This window comes from Oncorhynchus keta, chromosome 25, assembly GCF_023373465.1.
Source record: "Oncorhynchus keta strain PuntledgeMale-10-30-2019 chromosome 25, Oket_V2, whole genome shotgun sequence".
Classification (NCBI taxonomy): domain Eukaryota; kingdom Metazoa; phylum Chordata; class Actinopteri; order Salmoniformes; family Salmonidae; genus Oncorhynchus; species Oncorhynchus keta.
In genome coordinates this window covers 41353514-41380845 of record NC_068445.1, presented here as the reverse complement: position 1 = coordinate 41380845, position 27332 = coordinate 41353514, and the positions used below count along the sequence as shown (strand labels likewise).

Genomic DNA, 27332 nt, shown 5'->3' with positions numbered 1-27332 from the left:
ACTCATGCCCAGTACAGAAAGTGCTGTGTTCTCTTACCTGGTCAAACAGACTCATGCCCAGTACAGGAAGTGCCGTGTTCTCTTACCTGGTCAAACAGACTCATGCCCAGTACAGGAAGTGCCGTGTTCTCTTACCTGGTCAAACAGACTCATGCCCAGTACAGGAAGTGCTGTGTTCTCTTACCTGGTCAAACAGACTCATGCCCAGTACAGGAAGTGCTGTGTTCTCTTACCTGGTCAAACAGACTCATGCCCAGTACAGGAAGTGCTGTGTAGACCAGGTTATACAGAGTGATGAACCACTCATCATAGACCGTCTGGAGACATGAGACATGAAAAATGATGTGAACACTGAATAGTTGTTAAGGAAATATGTGTATACTGTACAATCAATAGGTATATACTGCAGGAGTTGAATTGGGTGAAGGTTTGGATAGAATTATAGAAATAAAAACCATGAGAGGGTCTCTCTCTCCCCTCTCCCTCTTACCTGTGCTGAGAAGCCGCAGAAGAAGGCGTACCAGAAGTGAACGAAGGTAAAGGTGAAGTTCTTGTAGAAGAAGTAGCGCAGGAATTTACACATCCTCAGGTAGGACCAGCGGCCGTGGACCAGCAGGAGGCGCTGTAGAGAACATTTTAAATGGCTCCACACTTTACAGTAAAACAACTAAATTCAAACAATAAAAACAAATAATAAAAATGATGAATAAAATAAAGGTAAAAGTTCCCTGGTGTGTGGCGCTCTTACCTCGAGAAAGCGGAACTGAGCGAAGGAGTAGTCTGAGGACAGAACCGCCTGCATCCCTTCCTGACCGCTTATACCTACACCTATATGAGCAGCTGGAGAGAGAGAGGGGAGGAGAGAGAGAGGAGGGAGAGGGAGAGAGAGGGGGAGAGGGAGAGAGGAGGAGGAGGAGGGAGAGAGGAGGAGGAGGGAGAGAGAGAGAGAGAGAGAGAGAGAGAGAGGGGAGGAGGGAGGGAGAGGGGGGGAGAGGGGGAGGAGGGAGAGAGAGGCGAGGAGGGAAGGAGAGAAAAGGGGAGGGAGGGGAGGAGGGGGAGAGGGGAGAGAGAGAGCGATAGGGGAGGAACGAGAGAGGAGGGTGGGAGAGGGGAGGGAGGCAGAGAGACAGGGGAGGGAGGCAGAGAGGAGGAAGAGAGTGGAGGGGGGAGGAGAGAGAGAGAGGATGAGGAGAGAGAGAGAGGAGAGAGGAGGGGGAGGAGGGAGAGAGGAGAGAGGAGGAGGGAGAGAGGAGGAGGAGAGAGAGGAGGAGGAGGAGGGAGAGAGAGAGAGGGGAGGAGGGAGAGAGAGAGGGGTGAGGATGGAGGGAGAGAGGGGGAGGAGAGAGGGAGGAGGTGGGAGAGAGAGATGGAGGAGATGGGAGAGAGAGGCAGGAGGTGGGAGAGAGAGGTGAGGGAGGGAGGGAAGGAGAGAGAAAGGGGGAGAGAGAGAGGGGAGGGAGGAGAGCAGGAGGGAGAAAGAGAGAGAAAGGATAGAGGTGGAAGAGAAAAGGTCAGAGGTCAGCTATGTCTTAAGTATTGAAATAGGTGCTGTTTGGGACTCTTCCCGGGGTCCACACAGAACATGGGACTCTTCCTGGGGTCCACACAGAACATGGGTCTCTTCCCGGGGTCCACACAGAACATGGGTCTCTTCCCGGGGTCCACACAGAACATGGACCATGATGTAATATAGAGCATTAATAGACAAGAACAGCTCAAGGACAAAAATATATATAAAAGAATAAATGCATACACACAAACTATCTAGGTCAAATAGGGAGAGGTGTTGTGCCGTGAGGGGTTGCTTTATCTGTTTTCGGAAACCAGGTTTGCCTTTTATTTTAGCAATATGAGATGGAACAGAGTTGCATGCAATATTGGCTCTATATAATACTGTACAGTTTCGAAAATTAGTTCTGAATTTGAGGACTGTCAAAAGACCCTGGTGTCAGAGCTGTGTGTAAGTTGACTAACCATTTGGAATTTTCAACACATTAATGTTTCTTATAAAAACAAGAAGTGATGCAGTCAGTCTCCCTCAACTCTTAGCCAAGAGAGACTGGCAGCATAGTATTGATATCAGCCCTCTGATTACAATGAAGAACAAGACGTGCCGCTCTGTTCTGGGCCAGCTGCAGCTTAACTAGGTCTTTCCTTGCAGCACTGGACCACACGACTGCCTAATAATCAAGATTAGAAAAGACTACGGCCTGCAGAACTAGCTTTTGAGTGTGGTGTCAAAAAAGCAGAGCATCTCTTTATTACGGACAGACTTCTCCCCATCTTTACAACCATTAAATCTATATGTTTTGACCATGACAGTTTACAATATAATGTAACACCAAGGAATTTAGTCTCCTCATTGTGTTCAACAGACACACCATTCATTACCAGATTCAGCTGAGGTCTAGAACTTAGGGAATGATTTGTACTAAATACAATGCTCTTAGTTTTAGAGATATTCAGGACCAGTTTATTCCTGGCCACCCATTCCAAAACAGACTGCAACTCTTTGTTAAGGGTTTCAGTGACTTCATTAGCTGTGGTTGCTGATGCGTACAGTATATGGTTGAATCATCAGCATACATGGACACACATGCTTTGTTTAATGCCAGTGGCAGGTCATTGGTAGAGGGCCTAGAGAGCTGCCTTGCGGTACACCACACTTTACTTGACATTAGAGAAGCTGCCATTAAAGAAAGCTCTTAGAGTTCTATTAGATAGATTGCCATATCGTGGATTCAGAGCTGAGGTAAGCCAAAACGCATACGTTTACTCAACAACAGGTTATGGTCAATAATATCAAAGGTTGCACTGAAATCTAACAGTACCGCTCCCACAATCTTCTTTATATAACATTCTTTTTATTATCAATTTCATTGTACCTTTAATCATGCTGACGTCATTGGCCCCGTCTCCTATGGCCAGAGTGACAGCCTGTTTGTATTTCTTGACCAGCTCAACCACCTGGGCTTTCTGTAGTGGTGTCACTCTACAGCAGATCACTGTCTTACACAGACAGGCTGCACGCAGGAACAACAACTCCATGCTATGCTCCAGGGCATAGGCCTGATGGGGAGAGAGAGGAGGTTATGGTCCTTCTGTAGCTCAGTTGGTAGAGCATGGCGCTTGTAACGCCAGGGTAGTGGGTTCGATTCCCGGGACCACCCATACGTGTATGCACATGACTGTAAGTCGCACGTCTGCTAAATGGCATATTATATTTATTATATTATATTATATTATATTACATATTATATTATATATATTATATTATGACTGATAGAGAGAGGAGGTGATGGGGAGAGAGGAGGGTAGATGGTAGGCCTGATGGGGAGAGAGAGGAGGTGGATAAAAGAGAGAGGAGGTTAGATGGCTAAATGGCATATTATATTTATTATATTATATTATATTACATATTATATTATATATATTATATTATGTTAGATGGTAGGCCTGATGGGGAGAGAGAGGAGGTTAGATGGTAGGCCTGATGGGGAGAGAGAGGAGGTTAGATGGTAGGCATGATGGGGAGAGAGAGGAGGTTAGATGGTAGGCCTGATGGGGGAGAGAGAGGAGGTTAGATGGTAGGCCTGATGGGGAGAGAGGGAGGTTAGATGGTAGGCCTGATGGGGAGAGAGAGGAGGTTAGATGGTAGGCCTGATGGGGAGAGAGAGGAGGTTAGATGGTAGGCCTGATGGGGAGAGAGAGGAGGTTAGATGGTAGGCCTGATGGGGAGAGAGAGGAGAGAGGTGATGGGGAGATGGTAGGCCTGATGGGGAGAAAGAGGAGGTTAGATGGTAGGCCTGATGGGGAGAGAGAGGAGGTTAGATGGTAGGCCTGATGGGGGAGAGAGGAGGTTAGATGGTAGGCATGATGGATGGGGAGAGAGAGAGGAGGTTAGATGGTAGGCCTGATGGGGAGAGAGAGAGGTTAGATGGTAGGGGGAGAGAGAGGAGGTTAGATGGTAGCCTGATGGGGAGAGAGAGAGGTTAGGATGGTTGATGATGGTAGGCCTGATGGGGAGAGAGAGGAGGTTAGATGGTAGGCCTGATGGGGAGAGAGAGGAGGTTAGATGGTAGGCCTGATGGGGAGAGAGAGGAGGTTAGATGGTAGGCCTGATGGGGAGAGAGAGGGTTAGGTTAGATGGTAGGCCTGATGGGGAGAGAGGAGGTTAGATGGTAGGCCTGATGGGGAGAGAGAGAGGAGGGTAGATGGTAGGCCCTGATGGGGAGAGAGAGGAGGTTAGATGGTAGGCCTGATGGGGAGAGAGAGGAGGGTAGATGGTAGGCCTGATGGGGAGAGAGAGGAGGTTAGATGGTAGGCCTGATGGGGAGAGAGAGGAGGTTAGATGGTAGGCCTGATGGGGAGAGAGAGGAGGTTAGATGGTAGGCCTGATGGGGAGAGAGGGAGGGTAGATGGTAGGCCTGATGGGGAGAGAGAGGAGGTTAGATGGTAGGCCTGATGGGGAGAGAGAGGGAGGTTGGGGGATGGTAGGCCTGATGGGGAGAGAGAGGAGGTTAGATGGTAGGCCTGATGGGGAGAGAGAGGAGGTTAGATGGTAGGCCTGATGGGGGGAGAGAGGAGGTTAGATGGTAGGCCTGATGGGGAGAGAGAGGAGGATGGTAGGCCTGATGGTAGGCCTGATGGGAAGAGAGAGGAGGTTAGACGGTGATGGCCTGATGGGGGAGAGAGGAGGTTAGATGGTAGGCGATGTAGGCCTGATGGGGAGAGAGAGGAGAGGTTAGATGGTAGGCCTGATGGGGGAGAGAGGAGGTTAGATGGTAGGCCTGATGGGGAGAGAGAGGAGATTAGATGGTAGGCCTGATGGGGGAGAGAGGAGGTTAGATGGTAGGCCTGATGGGGAGAGAGAGGAGGAGGTTAGATGGTAGGCCTGATGGGGAGAGAGAGGAGGTTAGATGGTAGGCCTGATGGGGAGGGGAGAGAGGAGGTTAGATGGTAGGCCTGATGGGGAGAGAGAGAGGAGGTTAGATGGTAGGCCTGATGAGGAGAGAGAGTTGGTTAGATACCAGGTGGAACAGTACTGTAAAACTGTGTCTTAGTAAATACCAGGTGGAACAGTACTGTAAAACCATGTCTTAGTAAATACCAGGAGGAACAGTACTGTAAAACCATGTCTTAGTAAATACCAGGAAGAACAGTACTGTAAAACCATGTCTTAGTAAATACCAGGTGGAACAGTACTATAAAACCATGTCTTAGTAAATACCAGATGGAACAGTACTGTAAAACCATGTCTTAGTAAATACCAGGAGGAACAGTACTGTAAAACCATGTCTTAGTAAATACCAGGAGGAACAGTACTGTAAAACCATGTCTTAGTAAATACCAGGAGGAACAGTACTGTAAAACCATGTCTTAGTAAATACCAGGAGGAACAGTACTGTAAAACCATGTCTTAGTAAATACCAGGAGGAACAGTACTGTAAAACCATGTCTTAGTAAATACCAGATGGAACAGTACTGTAAAACCATGTCTTTGTGTGTCTCACCAGACTGTGTCCGTTGATGACCAGGCCGTACTCCCGTTCACCTCCTCGTCCCTGACCACCTTCGGCTTGTTACCCAGCGTCCTCTCTGGCATGAAGATGGCCTCCTCCTCTGCACCTGGTTTCATGGTGCTCAATACATTCCTGGTTCAACACCAAAACAAGTCCTGTCATCTCATACTATTCCATCATGTTATCAACATGTGGTGGGCGATTCTGGTTATAGAGAGCTACATTAATGACAGGTTTTATTCCAATTCAGCTATAGCACACCTGAATCAAATAATCAACTAATCAGTCTTCCAGGCCATGATTAGTTGAATAAGATGTATTAGTGCAGGGTTGGAGTAAATCCTGCACACAGGGTGTTAGTATTGGGGTCAGTGTGGGCAGGGTGATGTGGTTATGATGTCACTTCCCTGACCTCAGTTCCTGTCTGACATCATCCGGGTTGTTGGCCGACACGATGAAGATGTCGTTCATCTCCTCACGCAGCATGTTGCACGAGTAGCCAATGTTCTCCGCCGTCTCTGTCACATGACCACAACACACAATGTAATTGGTGGAGACAGACAGTGAAAAGAACAGAATTACATGTATGTTGTTCATGTTCCAGGCTGACTACATTGCAGTCGCCTGCCAGATCTCACATTGCGTGAATAGGTGTTTAACATAGCGTGACTGCAATGTAGTTGTCCTGGAACGCAACCATGGTTAGACGAGAATAGAGGCTTAGAGATAGATTTAAGATTAGAGGTAAGTTTAGATAGATAAGGTTAGATAATGTTAGATAATGTTAGAGGTAATGTTAGATCATTTTAGAGATACGGTTAGATAGATAATGTTAGAGATAAGGTTAGATAATGATGGAGAAAATGCTAGAGGTAAGTCTAGATAGATAATGTTAGAGGTAAGGTTAGATAATTATAGAGATAATGCTAGAGGTAAGTCTAGATAGATAATGTTAAAGGGAATGTTAGATATATGATTAGATAACGATAGAGATAATGTTCGATAGATAATGTTAGAAAAGGTGGCTAACCCTGTATCTTTGATTGATTGATTGATTGATTGGCCAACCCTGTATCTTTGATTGATTGATTGATAACCCTGTATCTTTGATTGATTGATTGGACCCCTGTATCTTTGATTGATTGATTGACTAACCCTGTATCTTTGATTGATTGATTAACCCTGTATCTTTGATTGATTGATTGACTAACCCTGTATCTTTGATTGATTGACTAACCCTGTATCTTTGATTGATTGATTGATTGATTGATTGACTAACCCTGTATCTTTGATTGATTGATTGACTAACCCTGTATCTTTGATTGATTGATTGGACTAACCCTGTATCTTTGATTGATTGATTGACTAACCCTGTATCTTTGATTGATTGATTGGACTAACCCTGTGTCTTTGATTGATTGATTGACTAACCCTGTATCTTTGATTGATTGATTGGACTAACCCTGTGTCTTTGATTGATTGATTGACTAACCCTGTATCTTTGATTGATTGATTGACTAACCCTGTGATCTTTGATTGATTGATTGACTAACCCTGTATCTTTGATTGATTGATTGACTAACCCTGTATCTTTGATTGATTGATTGACTAACCCTGTATCTTTGATTGATTGATTGACTAACTTTGATTGATTGATGTGTCTTTGATTGATTGATTGACTAACCCTGTATCTTTGATTGATTGATTGACTAACCCTGTATCTTTGATTGATTGATTGACTAACCCTGTATCTTTGATTGATTGACTAACCCTGTATCTTTGATTAATTGATTGACTAACCCTGTATCTTTGATTGATTGATTGACTAACCTGTATCTTTGATTGATTGATTGATTGATTGACTAACCCTGATCTTTGACTGATGATTGATTGACTAACCCTGTATCTTTGATTGATTGATTGACTAACCCTGATTGATTGATTGACTAACCCTGTATCTTTGATTGATTGATTGACTAACCCTGTATCTTTGATTGATTGATTGACTAACCCTGTATCTTTGATTGATTGATTGATAACCCTGTATCTTTGATTGATTGATTGACTAACCCTGTATCTTTGATTGATTGATTGATTGATTGACTAACCCTGTATCTTTGATTGATTGATTGGACTAACCCTGTATCTTTGATTGATTGATTGACTAACCCTGTATCTTTGATTGATTGATTGACTAACCCTGTATCTTTGATTGATTGATTGACTAACCCTGTATCTTTGATTGATTGATTGATTGATTGATTGACTAACCCTGTATCTTTGATTGATTGATTGACTAACTAACCTGTATCTTTGATTGATTGATTGACTAACCCTGTATCTTTGATTGATTGATTGACTAACCCTGTATCTGTATCTTTGATTGATTGACTAACCCTGTATCTTTGATTGATTGATTGACTAACCCTGTATCTTTGATTGATTGATTGGACTAACCCTGTATCTTTGATTGATTGATTGACTAACCCTGTATCTTTGATTGATTGATTGACTAACCCTGTATCTTTGATTGATTGATTGATAACCCTGATTGATTGATTGATTGACTAACCCCTGTATCTTTGATTGATTGATTGATCTGATTGATTGATTGACTAACCCTGTATCTTTGATTGATTGATTGACTAACCCTGTATCTTTGATTGATTGATTGATTGATTGATTGATTGACTAACCCTGTATCTTTGATTGATTGATTGGACTAACCCTGTATCTTTGATTGATTGACTAACCCTGTATCTTTGATTGATTGATTGACTAACCCTGTATCTTTGATTGATTGATTGACTAACCCTGTATCTTTGATTGATTGATTGACTAACCCTGTATCTTTGATTGATTGATTGACTAACCCTGTATCTTTGATTGATTGATTGACTAACCCTGTATCTTTGATTGATTGATTGATTGACTAACCCTGTATCTTTGATTGATTGACTAACCCTGTATCTTTGATTGATTGATTGGACTAACCCTGTATCTTTGATTGATTGATTGACTAACCCTGTATCTTTTGATTGATTGATTGATTGATTGATAACCCTGTATCTTTGATTGATTGATTGACTAACCCTGTATCTTTGATTGATTGATTGACTAACCCTGTATCTTTGATTGATTGATTGGACTAACCCTGTATCTTTGATTGATTGATTGATTGAACCCTGTATCTTTGATTGATTGATTGACTTTGAATTGATTGATTGATATCTTTGATTGATTGATTGACTAACCCTGTATCTTTGATTGATTGATTGACTAACCCTGTATCTTTGATTGATTGATTGATTGATTGATTGACTAACCCTGTATCTTTGATTGATTGATTGACTAACCCTGTATCTTTGATTGATTGATTGACTAACCCTGTATCTTTGATTGATTGATTTTGATTGATTGACTAACCCTGTATCTTTGATTGATTGATTGATTGATTGACTAACCCCTGATCTAACCCCTGTATCTTTGATTGATTGATTGACTAACCCTGTATCTTTGATTGATTGATTGACTAACCCTGTATCTTTGATTGATTGATTGACTAACCCTGTATCTTTGATTGATTGTATCTTTGATTGATTGATTGACTAACCCTGTATCTTTGATTGATTGATTGGACTAACCCTGTATCTTTGATTGATTGATTGGACTAACCTGTATCTTTGATTGATTGATTGACTAACCCTGTATCTTTGATTGATTGATTGACTAACCCTGTATCTTTTTGATTGATTGATTGACTAACCCTGATCTTTGATTGATTGATTGACTAACCCTGTATCTTTGATTGATTGATTGAAACCCTGTATCTTTGATTGATTGATTGACTAACCCTGTATCTTTGATTGATTGATTGACTAACCCTGTATAACCCTGATTGATTGATTGACTAACCCTGTATCTTTGATTGATTGATTGACTAACCCTGTATCATTGATTGATTGATTGATTGACTAACCCTGTATCTTTGATTGATTGATTGACTAACCCTGTATCTTTGATTGATTGATTGATTGACTAACCCTGTATCTTTGATTGATTGATTGATTGATTGATTGGACTAACCCTGTATCTTTGATTGATTGATTGACTAACCCTGTATCTTTGATTGATTGATTGACTAACCCTGTATCTTTGATTGATTGGACTAACCCTGTATCTTTGATTGATTGACTAACCCTGTATCTTTGATTGATTGATTGGACTAACCCTGTATCTTTGATTGATTGATTGACTAACCCTGTATCTTTGATTGATTGGACTAACCCTGTATCTTTGATTGATTGATTGACTAACCCTGTATCTTTGATTGATTGATTGACTAACCCTGTATCTTTGATTGATTGATTGATTGACTAACCCTGTATCTTTGATTGATTGATTGACTAACCCTGTATCTTTGATTGATTGATTGACTAACCCTGTATCTTTGATTGATTGGCTAACCCTGTATCTTTGATTGATTGGACTAACCCTGTATCTTTGATTGATTGGACTAACCCTGTATCTTTGATTGATTGGACTAACCCTGTATCTTTGATTGATTGGACTAACCCTGTATCTTTGATTGATTGGACTAACCCTGTATCTTTGATTGATTGATTGACTAACCCTGTATCTTTGATTGATTGATTGACTGATTGACCCCCTGTATCTTTGATTGATTGGCCAACCCTTATCTTTGATTGATTGGCCAACCCTGTATCTTTGATTGATTGATTGACTAACCCTGTATCTTTGATTGAACCCTGATCTTTGATTGATTGGACTAACCCTGTATCTTTGATTGATTGATTGATTGATTGATTGGCCAACCCTGTATCTTTGATTGATTGATTGGTATCTTTGATTGATTGGCCAACCCTGTATCTTTGATTGATTGATTGACTAACCCTGTATCTTTGATTGATTGATTGATTGATCTGATTGATTGATCTGATTGATTGATTGATTGATTGATGACTAACCCTGTATCTGTATCTTTGATTGATTGATTGACTAACCCTGTATCTTTGATTGATTGATTGATTGATTGATAACCCTGTATCTTTGATTGATTGATTGATTGATTGATTGATAACCCTTTGATATCTTTGATTGATTGACTAACCCTGTATCTTTGATTGATTGATTGATTGACTAACCCTGTATCTTTGATTGATTGATCGACTAACCCTGTATCTTTGATTGATTGATTGACTAACCCTGTATCTTTGATTGATTGATTGACTAACCCTGTATCTTTGATTGATTGATTGACTAACCCTGTATCTTTGATTGATTGATTGACTAACCCTGTATCTTTGATTGATTGACTAACCCTGTATCTTTGATTGATTGATTGACTAACCCTGTATCTTTGATTGATTGATTGGACTAACCCTGTATCTTTGATTGATTGATTGATTGATTGATTGATTGATTGACTAACCCTGTTTGTCGCGGTGAGCACCCAGATCTTGATGTCAGCTTTGGCGAGCTGCTCGATGGTCTGCGGCACACCATCCTGGAGCTTATCCTCTATGGCTGTAGCCCCCAGCAACTACACACACACACACACACACAGAGAGAGAGAGAGAAATAAATAATTACTACCATCAGGTCTTACTCTTTATCAAAATGCATAAACTAAATCTGTTCCTGGTTCAGTGTTAAAGCCTTCCTACCACCAGGTCTTTCTCTATCTCCTCATAGAGCAGGTCTAGCTTGTCCTCTCGGTCCTCCAGGGCTGTGCTGGCCTCATGATGGCGCTGTTTCCACCTGCTAAAATACTCCTCATCCAAGTCCTTATAGGCCAAAGCCAGGGTCCGCAGGCCCTCACCAGCATACTCCTGTGCATGGACAGGACACACACACGATACACACACACGTTGCATTTTTCTGTTTTTTTACGTTACGGTTATGTTTGACGTGATCCACCACCCTGACCACTGTGCTCCGGTTTCGTTTTATCAGAATGTCATGTCAGGAGATCAGGATGATGAAAAGAGGATATGACAGATGCATGGGGAGGGAGGGAGACAGATAGGCATACAGACTAACACATGTACAGACATAAATACCCCCCCCACCCTAACCTTACCCCCCACCCCTAACCTTAAACCCCACCACCACCCTCACATATGTTTACATTGCCAAATCAAGTGAAATAGATAATAAACTAAAGTGAAATAAACAATTAAAAAAATTACAGTCGTGGCAAAAGTATTGAGAATGAAACAAATATTAATTTTGACAGTCTGCTGCCTCAGTTTGTATGATGGCAATTTGTATATACTCCAGAATGTTATGAAGAGTGATTAGATGAATTCCAATTAATTGCAAACTCACTATTTGCCATGCAAATGAACTGAATCCCCTCAAAAACATTTCCACTGCCCTTCAGCCCTGCCACAAAAGGGACCTGCTGACATCATGTCAGTGATTCTCTCGTTGACGAGGACAAGGCTGGAGATCACTCTGTCAAGCTGATTGAGTTCGAATAACAGACTAGAAGCTTCAAAAATGAGGGTGGTGATTGGATTCATTGTTCTTCCTCTGTCAAACATGATTACCTGCAAGGAAACATGCCGTCATCACTGCTTTGCACAAAAGGGCTTCACAGGCAAGGATATTGCTGCCAGTAAGATTTCACCTAAATCAACCATTTATCAGATCATCAAGAACTTAAAGGAGAGCAATTCAATTGTTGTGAAGAAGGCTTCAGGGCGCCAAAGAAAGTCCAGCAAGCGCCAGGACCTTCTCCTAAAGTTGATTCAGCTGCGGGATCGGGGCACCACCAGTACAGAGCTTACTCAGGAATGGTAGCAGGCAGGTGTGAGTGCATCTGCACGCACAGTGAGGCAAAGACTTTTGGAGGATGGCCTGGTGTCAAGAAGGGCAGCAAAGAAGCCACATCTCTCCAGGAAAAACATCAGGGACAGACTGATATTGTGCAAAAGGTACAGGGATTGGACTGCTGAGGACTGGGGTAAAGTTATTTTCTCTGATGAATCCCCTTTCCGATTTTTTGGGGCATCCAGAAAAAGCTTGTCCGGAGAAGACAAGGTGAGCGCTACCATCAGTCCTGTGTCATGCCAACAGTAAAGCATCCTGAGACCAGTCATGTGTGGGGTTGCTTCTCAGCCAGGGAGTGGGCTCACTCACAATTTTGCCTAAGAACACAGCCATGTATAAAGAATGGTACCAACACATCCTCCGAGAGCAACTTCTCCCAACCATCCAGGAACAGTTTGGTCACGAACAATGCCTTTTCCAGCATGATGGAGCACCTTGCCATAAGGCAAAAGTGAAAACTAAGTGGCTCAGGGAACAAAACATCAATATTTTGGGTCCATGGCCAGGAATCTCCCCAGACCTTAATCCCATTGAGAACTTCTGGTCAATCCTCAAGAGGCGAGTGGACAAACAAAAACCCACACATTCTGACAAACTCCAAGCATTGATTATGCAAGAATGGGCTGCCATCAGTCAGGATGTGGCCCAGAAGTTAATTGACAGCATGCCAGGGCGGATTGCAGAGGTCTTGAAAAAGAAGGGTCAACACTGCAAATATTCACTCAATGCATCAACTTCATGTAATTGTCAATAAAAGCCATTGACACTTATGAAATGCTTGTAATTATACTTCAGTATTCCATAGTAACATCTGACAAAAATATCTAAAGACACTGAAGCAGCAAACTTTGTGAAAATTAATATTTGTGTCATTCTCAACTATTGGCCACGACTGGACAGTAAACATTACAATCACAGAAGGTCCATTTCATATATTATTATTATTATTATTATTAAGTATATATACAGTGTTGTAACGATGTGCAAATAGTTAAAGTACAAAAGGGAAAAATAAATAAAAATAAATATGGGTTGTATTTACAATGGTCACACATCTTGCTGCTGTGATGGCACACTGTGGTATTTCACCCAGTAGATATGGGAGAATATCAAAATTGTATTTGTTTTCAAATTATTTGTGGGTCTGTGTAATCTGAGGAAATATGCAGCTCAGTTTCCACCTCATTTTGTGGGCAGTGTGCACATAGCCAGTGTTCTCTTGAGAGCTAGGTCTGCCTACAGCGGCCTTTCTCAATAGCAAGGCTATGCTCATTGAGTCTGTACATAGTCAAAGCTTTCCTTAAGTTTAGGTCAGTCACAGTGGTCAGGTATTCTGCCACTGTATTCTCTCTGTTTAGTGCCAAATAGCATTCTAGTTTGCTCAGTTTTTTTGTTAAATCTTTCCTACGTGTCAAGTAATTATCTTTTGTTTTCTTGTGACTTTCTCTCTCTCTCTCTCTCACACACTCTCTCTTACGTTGAGGTGTTCAGTGGTGGTGTCCATCAGCTTGGTACAGGACTGGTGCAGCCTCTCATAGACCATGGTGTCTGCTCCTTTACAATACAGACACAGCTTCCCCTCTGGACTCCGCACTGTAGTGCACACACACACAGCGCCCCCAGACACACACACACACACAGCGCCCCCAGACACACACACACACCCACACACGCGCACAGTTAGGCTACATCCCTTACAGACATAGTACAGTGAGAAAGAAGCTAAATCTCTCATGTTTTGTGTTCACCGATGACGGACATCCTCTTGCGGACGTTGTTGAAGTCGAGATGGCGAGCAGCTCGTAGCTGCGTTGTTTTCCCCATCTCTACGATAGTGACGCTCTCTGGCGTGCGCGGCGGAACACGAAGCCAAAGTTGCGCGCTGCGGTTACCAAAGCACCTTCGTCAGGTGACTGGGCCTGGTACAGCAACTCACCTGTACAGAGGTAGTGAGGTCATTTCCTGTTGTTAGAGGAAGTGGTCATAGCTATCGTTCTCTCTTTTTGTTGCCTACATACATGAATATGGATAAACATGCAGTCTTCCCTTTCTGACACAATTTCATAATCTCAACAATCTCAACAAGCAAAAACAAACATGCTCCTCACTTTCACAAACACTCTCTCTCTATCCCTACCCCCATCTCTCTCCCCATCCCTCCTCTCACTCTCCCTGCCTCCCTCCCTCTCCCCTCCCTGCCTCCCTCCCTCTCCACTCCCCCTTGCTCTCTCCCCGTCTCTCCCTCCTACTCTCCCTCCCTCCATCCCTCCCCTCGCCTCTCCTCCCTCCCTTCCCTCCCTCCCTCCCTCCCCCTCTCCTCCTCCCCCCTGCCTCCCTCCATCTTCTCACCCTCTGTCTTCTCCTCAGCCATAACAGTGTGACAGACGGCCAGTGTTCTGAAGAAGGAGTGGACCTCCACATTCTCCAGCTTTACAGCCTCCACCAGGGAGTGGTCATGGAAGGAGAATTGATGGTCAGCAAGAGGGTTGAAGGACCAGTCCACTGTCTCTGTGTGCTCGTTGATCTCCAATCTCTGGCCAGTGTAGTCAAATACATCTCCTGGAGAACAGAATAGAGACTTGATGAGTTCATATGGGGTTCCTCACAATGGAGGAGGGATTCATGCGAACCTGTGATTGATTGTGTGTGTGTTCATGTGTGTGCGACATGCATGTGTGTTTCTGTATCCTTCCATACACACTTCCTTGCCTGCCTATGTATCATCTGAACCTCACCGTAGCCCTTCCTAGTTACCATCTAAATCACACCGTAGCCCTTCCTAGTTATCATCTGATCCTCACCGTAGCCCTTCCTAGTTACCATCTGAACCTCACCGTAGCCCTTCCTGTGTACCATCTGAACCTCACCGTAGCCCTTCCTAGTTACCATCTGATCCTCACCGTAACCCTTCCTAGTTACCATCTGAACCTCACCGTAACCCTTCCTAGTTACCATCTGAACCTCACCGTAGCCCTTCCTAGTTACCATCTGATCCTCACCGTAGCCCTTCCTAGTTACCATCTGATCCTCACCGTAGCCCTTCCTAGTTACCATCTGAACCACACCGTAGCCCTTCCTAGTTACCATCTGAACCACACCGTAGCCCTTCCTAGTTACCATCTGATCCTCACCGTAGCCCTTCCTAGTAACCATCTGAACCACACCGTAGCCCTTCCTAGTTACCATCTGAACCACACCGTAGCCCTTCCTAGTTACCATCTGAACCACACCGTAGACCTTCCTAGTTACCATCTGAACCTCACCGTAACCCTTCCTAGTTACCATCTGATCCTCACCGTAGCCCTTCCTAGTTACCATCTGAACCACACCGTAGCTCTTCCTAGTTACCATCTGAACCTCACCGTAGCCCTTCCTGTGTACCATCTGAACCTCACCGTAGCCCTTCCTAGTTACCATCTGATCCTCACCGTAACCCTTCCTAGTTACCATCTGAACCTCACCGTAACCCTTCCTAGTTACAATCTGAACCTCACCGTAGCCCTTCCTAGTTACCATCTGATCTCACCGTAGCCCTTCCTAGTTACCATCTGATCCTCACCGTAGCCCTTCCTAGTTACCATCTGAACCACACCGTAGCCTTTCCTAGTTACCATCTGAACCACACCGTAGCCCTTCCTAGTTACCATCTGATCCTCACCGTAGCCCTTCCTAGTAACCATCTGATCCTCATCGTAGCCCTTCCTAGTTACCATCTGATCCTCACCGTAACCCTTCCTAGTTACCATCTGAACCTCACCGTAGCCCTTCCTAGTTACTATCTGATCCTCACCGTAACCCTTCCTAGTTACCATCTGAACCTCACCGTAACCCTTCCTAGTTAACATCTGATCCTCACCGTAACCCTTCCTAGTTACCATCTGATCCTCACCGTAGCTCTTCCTAGTTACCATCTGAACCTCACTGTAGCCCTTCCCTAGTTACCATCTGAACCTCACCGTAACCCTTCCTAGTTAACATCTGATCCTCACCGTAACCCTTCCTAGTTACCATCTGATCCTCACCGTAGCTCTTCCTAGTAACCATCTGATCCTCACCGTAGCCCTTCCTAGTTACCATCTGATCCTCACCGTAACCTTCCTAGTTACCATCTGAACCTCACCGTAACCCTTCCTAGTTAACATCTGATCCTCACCGTAACCCTTCCTAGTTACCATCTGATACTCACCGTAGCTCTTCCTAGTTACCATCTGAACCTCACCGTAGCCCTTCCTAGTTACCATCTGAACCACACCGTAACCCTTCCTAGTTAACATCTGATCCTCACCGTAACCCTTCCTAGTTACCATCTGATCCTCACCGTAGCTCTTCCTAGTTACCATCTGAACCTCACCGTAGCCCTTCCTCGTTACCATCTGATCCTCACCGTAACCCTTCCTAGTTACCATCTGATCCTCACCGTAACCCTTCCTAGTTACCATCTGAACCTCACCGTAGCCCTTCCTAGTTACCATCTGATCCTCACCGTAACCCTTCCTAGTTACCATCTGAACCTCACCGTAGCCCTTCCTAGTTACCATCTGATCCTCACCGTAACCCTTCCTAGTTACCATCTGAACCTCACCGTAGCCCTTCCTAGTTACCATCTGAACCTCACCGTAACCCTTCCTAGTTACCATCTGAACCTCACCGTAGCCCTTCCTAGTTACCATCTGAACCTCACCGTAACCCTTCCTAGTTACCATCTGAACCGCACCGTAGCCCTTCCTCGTTACCATCTGAACCTCACCGTAGCTCTTCCTAGTTACCATCTGAACCTCACCGTAGCCCTTCCTAGTTACCATCTGAACCACACCGTAGCCCTTCCTAGTTACCATCTGATCCTCACCGTAACCCTTCCTAGTTACCATCTGAACCTCACCGTAGCCCTTCCTAGTTACCATCTGAACCACACCGTAGCCCTTCCTAGTTACCATCTGATCCTCACCGTAACCCTTCCTAGTTACCATCTGAACCTCACCGTAGCTCTTCCTAGTTACCATCTGAACCACACCGTAGCCCTTCCTAGTTACCATCTGATCCTCACCGTAACCCTTCCTATTTACCATCTGAACCTCACCGTAACCCTTCCTAGTTACCATCTGAACCTCACCGTAGCCCTTCCTCGTTACCATCTGAACCTCACCGTAACCCTTCCTAGTTACCATCTGAACCACACCGTAGCCCTTCCTAGTTACCATCTGAACCTCACCGTAACCCTTCCTAGTTACCATCTGAACCTCACCGTAGCCCTTCCTAGTTACCATCTGAACCTCACCGTAGCCCTTCCTAGTTACCATCTGAACCTCACCGTAGCCCTTCCTCGTTACCATCTGAACCTCACCGTAACCCTTCCTAGTTACCATCTGAACCACACCGTAGCCCTTCCTAGTTACCATCTGAACCTCACCGTAACCCTTCCTAGTTACCATCTGAACCTCACCGTAGCCCTTCCTAGTTACCATCTGAACCTCACCGTAGCCCTTCCTAGTTACCATCTGAACCTCACCGTAGCCCTTCCTTGTTACCATCTGAACCTCACCGTAGCCCTTCCTAGTTACCATCTGAACCTCACCGTAACCCTTCCTAGTTACCATCTAAACCACACCGTAGCCCTCCTAGTTACCATCTGAACCTCACCGTAGCCCTTCCTAGTTACCATCTGAACCTCACCGTAGCCCTTCCTAGTTACCATCTGATCCTCACCGTAACCCTTCCTAGTTACCATCTGATCCTCACCGTAGCACTTCCCGTTGATGGAACACTTGTTGAATGTCATGATGTTCTGAGTGAGTGTTCCGGTCTTGTCCGAGAAGATGTATTTGATTTGACCCAGCTCCTCGTTCAGGGTGGTGGTCCGGCCTTGGCCGGTGTCACTACTGGCATGGTACATCTTCCTGTCCCAGTCGATGTAGAAACTGTTGCCCAGACGGATGACCTCCCACACTGCAACACACATACAGGAATAATTCATGACATTACATACTGTAGAACCAAAGCTCAGACATGTATCTGCAAGGTACAGTATCTCAAATAGGCAGAAATACAGAAATAGACTCTCTCTCTCTCTCATTCATTCACTCTCTCTCTCTCTTTCTCTCACTCACTCTCACACACCTGACGTAGAGGAGATGGGTACGACTGTGTTGAGGATGATAACGTAGGACCAGAAGGTGAGGAAGGAGGAGAAGGGAGTGTCGACTCCGTCCTGTCTGGGCAGGAAGGCCGTGAACTCTGACCCCCAGCGTTGCTCCCAGATCCGGTTGCCGATGGCCAGGATCATGCACATGAACGCCAGGAAGCCAAAGATCTGACGGGGAAAGAGGGGTCAAGAGGTCAACAGGTGAGAAGAGAGATGTAAAGGCTGACAGAAACTATAGATAATTCAACTGAACCCAGTGTAATAGATAAAACACCATTTTGGAAATGAGAGATGCTCAGTGAATGTTAAAATGAAGATCTTAATGAAACCCACAACAGCTGGACTCACACAAAGGACGAGCACGTTCATCAGGCGGTCAATGCTGGTCCTCTTGAACGTGGTCTTCCCACAGTTCTGCATCAGTTTAGTCTCTGGACCTAATGGACCACAACCGGACCACAGGGTTAGTATTAAATAAGAATTTAGAAGACAACTAAACAGCTGATAATTGACACAACCTCAATGTATAGAAGAATAGTTTTTAATAAAGGTTAGAAGCAGTTAGTGTTAGGTATTCCCAGTTGAGGTTTATTATCTATACTGGCCAGCAGAGGGCGGTGTTAACTAACCCGTGAGCCAGCACTTGCCCTTACCTCTACACCTGACAAATACAAGTTTATTGGATTTGACCCTTATCCTCTCACCCTCCAAACAGCACCAGTCCTGACCTCTAACCTTTCACCACCGAACAGCACCAGTCCTGACCTCTAACCTCTCACCTCCAAACAGCACCAGTCCTGACCTCTAACCTCTCAACAGCACCAGTCATGACCTCTAACCTCTCACCTCCGAACAGCACCAGTCCTGACCTCTAACCTCTCACCTCCCAACAGCACCAGTCCTGGCCTCTCACCTCTCACCTCCCAACAGCACCAGTCCTGGCCTCTAACCTCTCACCTCCCAACAGCACCAGTCCTGGCCTCTCACCTCTCACCTCCAAACAGCACCAGTCCTGACCTTTAACCTCTCAGTTCCCGAACAGTACCAGTCCTGACCTCTAACCTCTCACCTCCGAACAGCACCAGTCCGAAGCACCACTCTGTGTTCCTGAGGGTGCAGCCCTCAGCAGGATCTTGTTGTTGTCCAGAGAGTATTTCTGACCAGCGTTTGTCAATGTTCCTGTGAAACGGTCCAGCCGGTTGTTGGGTGGCTCACAGCGCACCTCCCCTGGACAGGGTTAGGAGAAGAAGATGAGACACAGGGTTAGAAGGAGAGGATGAGAAACAGGGTTAGAAGGAGAGGATGAGACACAGGGTTAGGAGAAGAGGATGAGACACAGGGTTAGGAGAAGAGGATGAGACACAGGGTTAGGAGAAGAGGATGAGACACAGGGTTAGGAGAAGAGGATGAGACACAGGGTTAGAAGGAGAGGATGAGACACAGGGTTAGGAGAAGAGGATGAGACACAGGGTTAGAAGGAGAGGATGAGACACAGGGTTAGGAGAAGAGGATGAGACACAGGGTTAGAAGGAGAGGATGAGACACAGGGTTAGGAGAAGAGGATGAGACACAGGGTTAGGAGAAGAGGATGAGACACAGGGTTAGGAGAAGAGGATGAGACACAGGGTTAGGAGAAGAGGATGAGACACAGGGTTAGGAGGAGAGGATGAGACACAGGGTTAGGAGGAGAGGATGAGACACAGGGTTAGGAGGAGAGGATGAGACACAGGGTTAGGAGAAGAGGATGAGACACAGGGTTAGGAGGAGAGGATGAGACACAGGGTTAGGAGAAGAGGATGAGACACAGGGTTAGGAGGAGAGGATGAGACACAGGGTTAGGAGGAGAGGATGAGACACAGGGTTAGGAGAAGAGGATGAAACACAGGGTTAGGAGGAGAGGATGAGATACAGGGTTAGGAGGAGAGGATGAGACACAGGGTTAGGAGGAGAGGATGAGACACAGGGTTAGGAGGAGAGGATGAGACACAGGGTTAGGAGGAGAGGATGAGACACAGGGTTAGGAGGGAGAGGATGAGACACAGGGTTAGAAGGAGAGAAGAGTAGGTATTCATATGTTTAAAATATCATTAATTTACTAGAGCACTGAACCCACACCTGATTTAAATATGCTTCTGACACAATGTTTTTCTCTGGCATTTGGTTTTATGCTTTTATGGTCATTATGGCGTGGCTACAAAGCAGGAGCAGGATGACTTTTTCCCCAGACTCTGATCAAAGGTCAGTTTATGCATTTCTCCCTTAATGGTTAATATTAGGATTTGGCTGATCCTGGATCTGTATTCAAGGGAAACTTCTACCCAGAGATACTACATAGAAAGTGTCTAACCAACCCTCTGAGTGTAACTCACCATTGAAAGCAGCCAGGCTGTGGATCTTGTCTCCCATGTCTCCTGTTACTGTCAGAGCCTGCTTCACTTTTAGATTGGTCTCTCTGAGAGGTGGAGGAGAAGGAGGAGAAAGAAGAGAAGGAGAAGGAGGGGAGAAGAGAAGGAGGAGAAGATGGGCAGAGGATGAGGAGAAGGGGAGAAGAAGAAGAGAAGAAGAGGAGGGGGAGGAGGAGAAGAGGAGAAGATGGGCAGAGGATGAGGAGAAGGGGAGAAGAGGAGGAGAAGGAGGAGAAGATGGGCAGAGGATGATGAGAAGGGGAGAAGAAGAAGAGAAAAGAGGAGGGGAGGAGGAGAAGAGGAGAAGATGGGCAGAGGATGAGGAGAAGGGGAGAAGAAGAAGAGAAGAAGAGGAGGGGAGGAGAAGAGAAGGAGGAGGAGAAGATGGGCAGAGGATGAGGAGAAGGGGAGAAGAAGAAGAGGAGGGAGAGGAGGAGAAGAGGAGAAGATGGGCAGAGGATGAGGAGAAGGGGAGAAGAAGAAGAGAAGAAGAGGAGAAGGAGGAGAAGAGAAGGAGGAGGAGAAGATGGGCAGAGGATGAGGAGAAGGGGAGAAGAAGAAGAGGAGGGAGAGGAGGAGAAGAGGAGAAGATGGGCAGAGGATGAGGAGAAGGGGAGAAGAAGAAGAGAAGAAGAGGAGAAGGAGGAGAAGATGGGCAGAGGATGAAGAGAAGGGGAGAAGAGGAAGAGAAGAAGAGGAGGAGGAGAAGAGGAGAAGATGGGCAGAGGAGGAGGAGGAGGAGGAGGAGAGAAGAGGAAGAGGAGAAGATGGGCAGAGGAGGAGGAGAAGGAGAGAAGAGGAAGAGGAGAAGGAGCAAGGAGGGAGATAAGGTATGAGGAGTGAGTACTAATAGACATAAGCTTTGTACAGTAGATGGACTAGTAAAATGAAACACACACACACACACAGACACAGACCCATCAAGTTCAGCAGTCTCTATGTAGACCAGGTTGAGAGGTTCACTACTCGAGAGCAGCAACAGGTCTGCCTGAAATCACACAGAGATTCACAGAATCAGATTCACTGACTATCAAACACACTGAATATAGGCACCAGATTCACACCCAGTCTATCAGGATGGTCTCCTGTGCCAACGGTTAAAATAGACTAACAGTGATGTACAGTATGTTTCAGGGCTGAATCAGTATGTTTCAGGGCTGAGTCAGTATGTTTCAGGGCTGAGTCAGTATGTTTCAGGGCTGAGTCAGTATGTTTCAGGGCTGAGTCAGTATGTTTCAGGGCTGAGTCAGTATGTTTCAGGGTTGAGTCAGTATGCTTTAAGGAACTAACAGTGAAGTACAGTATGTTTCAGGGCTGAGTCAGTATGTTTCAGGGCTGAGTCAGTATGTTTCAGGGCTGAGTCAGTATGTTTCAGGGCTGAATCAGTATGTTTCAGGGCTGAATCAGTATGTTTCAGGGCTGAGTCAGTATGTTTCAGGGCTGAGTCAGTATGTTTCAGGGCTGAATCAGTATGTTTCAGGGCTGAGTCAGTATGTTTCAGGGCTGAATCAGTATGTTTCAGGGCTGAGTCAGTATGTTTCAGGGCTGAATCAGTATGTTTCAGGGCTGAATCAGTATGTTTCAGGGCTGAGTCAGTATGTTTCAGGGCTGAATCAGTATGTTTCAGGGCTGAATCAGTATGCTTTAAGGAACTGACAGTTTTCTGTTCTCACCGTAACAAACTGGTTGTTTTCCAGTTTGATGATGTCGCCCACCTGAACAGCCATCCATGTCTCACTCCGTAGTCTAGAGAGATAAATATGGAGAAGGAGAGGTGGGGTGGGTAGAGAGGTGGGGTGGGTAGAGAGAGAGAGAGGAGAGAGAGCGTGGTGGGGGGAGGGAGGGAGGGAGGGAGGGAAAGTGAAAGTGAGAGAGAATTGTGAGTAGACATTAGGGATTCCCTGTTGTTTGGGACAGTCAGGAGGAAATATAAGACGAAACATAAACAGAAGGGTCCGACTGTATTTTCCTTTGAACCACTCTGTCTGTTAGTGTCCTCGAGTCAGGAGTCACATCAACAGGAAGAAAACAAGCACTTCCTGTTGTCCTGCAGCTGCTTCCTTATTGCCCCGAGAAAAGAGGACACGGTGCCTTACTGTCCCTGCCTTACGAACACACATTTTGTTGTGGGAATGGATTTGTGTGGAGGACAGTGGAGGGCCAGACGGTATCTGACCACGCACACACGCACACGCACACGCACGCGCACACACACACACACACACACACACACACACACACACACACACACACACACACACACACACACACACACACACACACACACACACACACACACACACACACACACACACGTGACACCAATAGTAGATCTGATGAACTTACTCTCCATCCATGAGCACTGTGACCTTCCTGTTGTTCACCTGGTTGTCACTCCTGTGGCGGTTCTGGTAAAACAGAGAGGATTATAAAATTCATTAGACATTAGTTTCTAACCTCAAGGTTCGTTTCCTGGTTAAATCCTGTGTAAATGGGACTGGTGAATGGAGTTAATCGTTAAAAGTTCTTCAGGTCAGAGGTTGTGTAAATGTTTGGTTTCGGTCTGGAGTCTCACCAGACCACCCAAAACTCGGACATCCCGCCACTGCGTCGCCAAAGATGGCCACCATCTCTCACCAAGAGCCAATCATGATAAGCCAAATACGATGACCTCACTAAAGCTGTCGCTGGACCGTGAAGGCAGAAAGGTCTGATTCTACGTCCCAAATGGCACATTATTCCTTATATAGTGCACTACCTTTTGAGTCTATGGGTCCTGGTCTAAAGTAGTGTACTACAGCTCTATTGGTCCTCATATAAAGTAGTGTACTACAGCTCTATTGGTCCTCGTCTAAAGTAACGTACTACAGCTCTATTGGTCCTCGTATAAAGTAGTGTACTACAGCTCTATTGGTCCTCGTCTTTTTGACCAGAGTCTATGGGTCCTGGTCTAAAGTTGTGCACTACAGCTCTATTGGTCCTGGTCTAAAGTAGTGCACTACATAGGGAATAGGGTGCCATTTGGGACCTGGTCTGTGTCTCCACCTGACCTAACAAACAGATCCTTGTTTTGCTACGGAGGTTAACGTGTTACCAGGTGAGATCACATTTCCCAGACCGGTTCAGTATCAGGTTGCCAAATTCAACCCACAGCCAGTAAAGTAGCAATAGTATTTGTTTAACTTGACAGCTGGAACTGAAAGTCATTTTCCTTTTTATTGTTTTGGTATTGAAACTAAATTCCTGCTTGATTCAGGGAAGTAGTGAAAGAACAAGCCCATGAGAGAGAGAGAGAGAGAGAGAGAGAGAGAGAGAGAGAGAGAGAGAGAGAGAGAGAGAGGTGTAGAGAGAGAGAGGTGTAGAGAGAGAGAGAGAGAGAGAGAGGTAGAGAGAGAGTGAAGAACAAACACCATTGTAAATACAACCCATATTTATGCTTATTTATTTTATCTTGTGTCCTTTAATTATTTGTACATTGTGTATATATATATATATATATATATATATATATATATATAATATGACATTTGTTTTGAAACTGTTGTATGTGTAATGTTTACTGTTAATTTTTGTTGTTTTTCACTTTATATATTCACTTTGTATGTTGTCTACCTCACTTGCTTTGGCAATGTTAACACATGTTTCCCATGCCAATAAAGCCCTTGAATTGAATTGAATTGAATTGAGAGAGAGAGAGAGAGAGAGAGAGAGAGAGAGAGAGAGAGAGAGTAGAGAGGTAGAGAGAGAGTGTAGAGAGAGAGAGGTGTAGAGAGAGTAGAGAGGAGAGGTAGAGGGTAGAGAGAGAGAGAGAGAGAGGTGTAGAGAGAGAGAGAGCGGTAGAGAGGTAGAGTAGAGAGAGAGGTGTAGAGAGAGAGAGAGGTAGAGAGAGAGAGAGGTAGAGAGAGAGAGAGAGTGTAGAGAGAGAGAGGGGAGAGAGAGGTAGAGAGGTAGAGAGAGAGAGAGAGGTAGAGAGGTAGAGAGAGAGATGTGTAGAGAGAGAGAGAGAGAGAGAGAGAGAGAGAGAGAGAGAGAGAGAGAGAGAGAGAGAGAGAGAGAGAGAGAGAGAGAGAGAGAGAGAGAGAGAGAGAGGTAGAGAGTAGAGAGAGAGAGAGAGGTGTAGAGAGAGAGAGAGAGAGAGGAGAGGTAGAGAGAGGTAGAGAGGTAGAGAGAGAGAGAGAGGGGTTGTAGATAGAGAGAGAGAGGTAGAGAGGTAGAGAGAGAGAGAGAGAGGTGTAGAGAGAGAGAGAGAGAGAGAGGTAGAGAGGTAGAGAGAGAGAGTGTAGAGAGAGAGAGAGAGAGAGAGGTAGAGAGGTAGAGAGAGAGAGAGAGAGAGAGAGAGAGAGAGAGAGAGAGAGAGAGAGAGAGAGAGAGAGAGAGAGTGTGAGAGAGAGAGAGAGAGAGAGAGAGAGAGAGAGGTGTAGAGAGAGAGAGAGAGAGAGAGAGAGATGAAAAGGAAAAGCTAAGAAGATATCTGCTTGGGGCAGCAGGGTAGCCTAGTGGTTAGAGCATTGGACTAGTAACCGAAAGGTTGCAAGTTCAAATCCCGAGCTGACAAGGTACAAATCTGTCGTTCTGCCCTGAACAGGCAGTTAACCCACAGTTCCTAGGCCGTCATTGAAAATAAGAATTTGTTCTTAACTGACTTGCCTAATAAATAAATAAATAAAAATTGGAATGGCGAAGGGCTGAGCAGCGGTAAGCTGTGAAAGGTAAGGAGGATGGGCAAGGCCCATATGCAGGATCCTTCTATATGTATATGAATAACTCACTATGTCATCGGTAGCATCTTTAGCAGCAGTCACAGACAGCACCAGGACCAGAGGGACTACGGTCGTGAACCAGGACAGAGAGGAGATGGCAGGAATCACCTACCACAACACAACATTCAACAAACACTCAGGTAACATTTATACAACATTTCACATTAATATAACAGACACCCCAAAGATAGGGAGGAGATGGTGGTCATACAATTAGGAATTAGAATATTAGAATGATCATGAACCTTCTACTGATGGTATAAAGGGGCTGCAGGGTAGCCTAGTGGTTAGAGTGTAGAGGCAGCAGGGTAGCCTAGTGGTTAGAGTGTGGAGGCAGCAGGGTAACCTAGTGGTTAGAGTGTAGGGGCTGCCTAGTTAGAGGTGCCTGCCTAGTGGTTAGAGGTAGAGGCGGCAGGCAACCTAGTGGTTAGAGTGTAGGGGCGGCAGGGTAGCCTAGTGGTTAGAGTGTAGAGGCGGCAGGGTAGCCTAGTGGTTAGAGTGTAGAGGCGGCAGGGTAACCTAGTGGTTAGAGTGTAGAGGGCGGCAGGGGTAGCCTAGTGGTTAGAGTGTAGAGGCGGCAGGGTAGCCTAGTGGTTAGAGTGTAGAGGCGGCAGGGTAGCCTAGTGGTTAGAGTGTAGAGGCGGCAGGGTAGCCTAGTGGTTAGAGTGTAGAGGCGGCAGGGTAGCCTAGTGGTTAGAGTGTAGAGGCGGGTAGGTGGTTAGAGTGTAGAGGCGGCTAGCCTAGTGGTTAGAGCGTTGGACTAATAACCGAAAAGTTGCAAGATCGAATCCCGAGCTGACAAGGTACAAATCTGTCGTTCTGCCCCTGAACAGGCAGTTAGCCCACTGTTCCTAGGCCGCCATTGAAAATATGAATTTGTTCATAACTGACTTGCCTAGTTAAAACAAGGTCAACCCATGGTTTGCCAATGCCTTGATAAGATATTGTGTAAAATAATGAATTTGAAGAATTTATCTTCCCTGTATGTTTGTTAGCTAGCTAGCCAGACAGTTTTAGAGGAATGATTCCATTAATTGTTCAAATTAACTGCCAATATTCCAACATTCCATTCAAACAATGTAGCCAATCCACAGCCAGACACTGTCTGACATCATGATGGGACTTAGATAAGTTGTAAATGCACCAAGTACTGATATTGTATCATATAATAGCACTCATAGATTTCCAAGAAAACACAACATTTTGTCATTTATCGTCTGTTTACATATATTTTTAGAGGCTATTTATACATCACTTTTGTATAAAACCTGCTTAAACTGCATTTATAATTATATGGCAAAAATGTTAAAATCTAATAAACAATATCTGATATCGCAACTTTCATTTTCCTGCACAAGTCCATCCTGCCTCTACTACCATTCATTCCAATTAGAGTGGTTTGGATCTCTCCTGACCAATGTGGCTGACATTTCCATTGCATTCTGGAACTTCAAAATCAAATACATTTTTTGGGTCACACACACAAGTGTTTAGCAGATGTTATTGCATGTGTGGCAAAATGCTTGTGTTTCTAACTCCGGCAGTGCAGTAATATCTAACAATTTCACAACATACACATAAATCTAAGTAAAGGAACAGAATTAAGAATATATGGACAAGCAATGTCAGAGCAGCATAGAGGCTCTGC

The 27332-nt window shown here is 44.9% G+C and overlaps 1 long non-coding RNA gene and 1 pseudogene across 12 annotated transcripts; both read right to left on the bottom strand.

Annotated features, from left to right (window-relative positions):
• Positions 1 to 5509: 5509 nt before the first annotated feature.
• LOC127911905 (probable phospholipid-transporting ATPase IM) lies at positions 5510 to 19379 on the bottom strand (annotated as a pseudogene).
• On the bottom strand, positions 15252 to 18039 carry LOC127911806 (uncharacterized). Of its 12 annotated transcripts, none has more exons than XR_008079429.1 (3): positions 17783 to 18039; positions 17156 to 17254; positions 15252 to 15308 (listed from the first exon to the last, which is right to left on the bottom strand). It is a non-coding gene; the product is annotated as an uncharacterized LOC127911806 (long non-coding RNA). The 12 variants fall into 12 exon arrangements; XR_008079432.1 differs by lacking the exon at positions 17783 to 18039 and adding an exon at positions 17585 to 17678; XR_008079436.1 differs by lacking the exon at positions 17783 to 18039 and adding an exon at positions 17453 to 17492.
• Positions 19380 to 27332: the final 7953 nt, after the last annotated feature.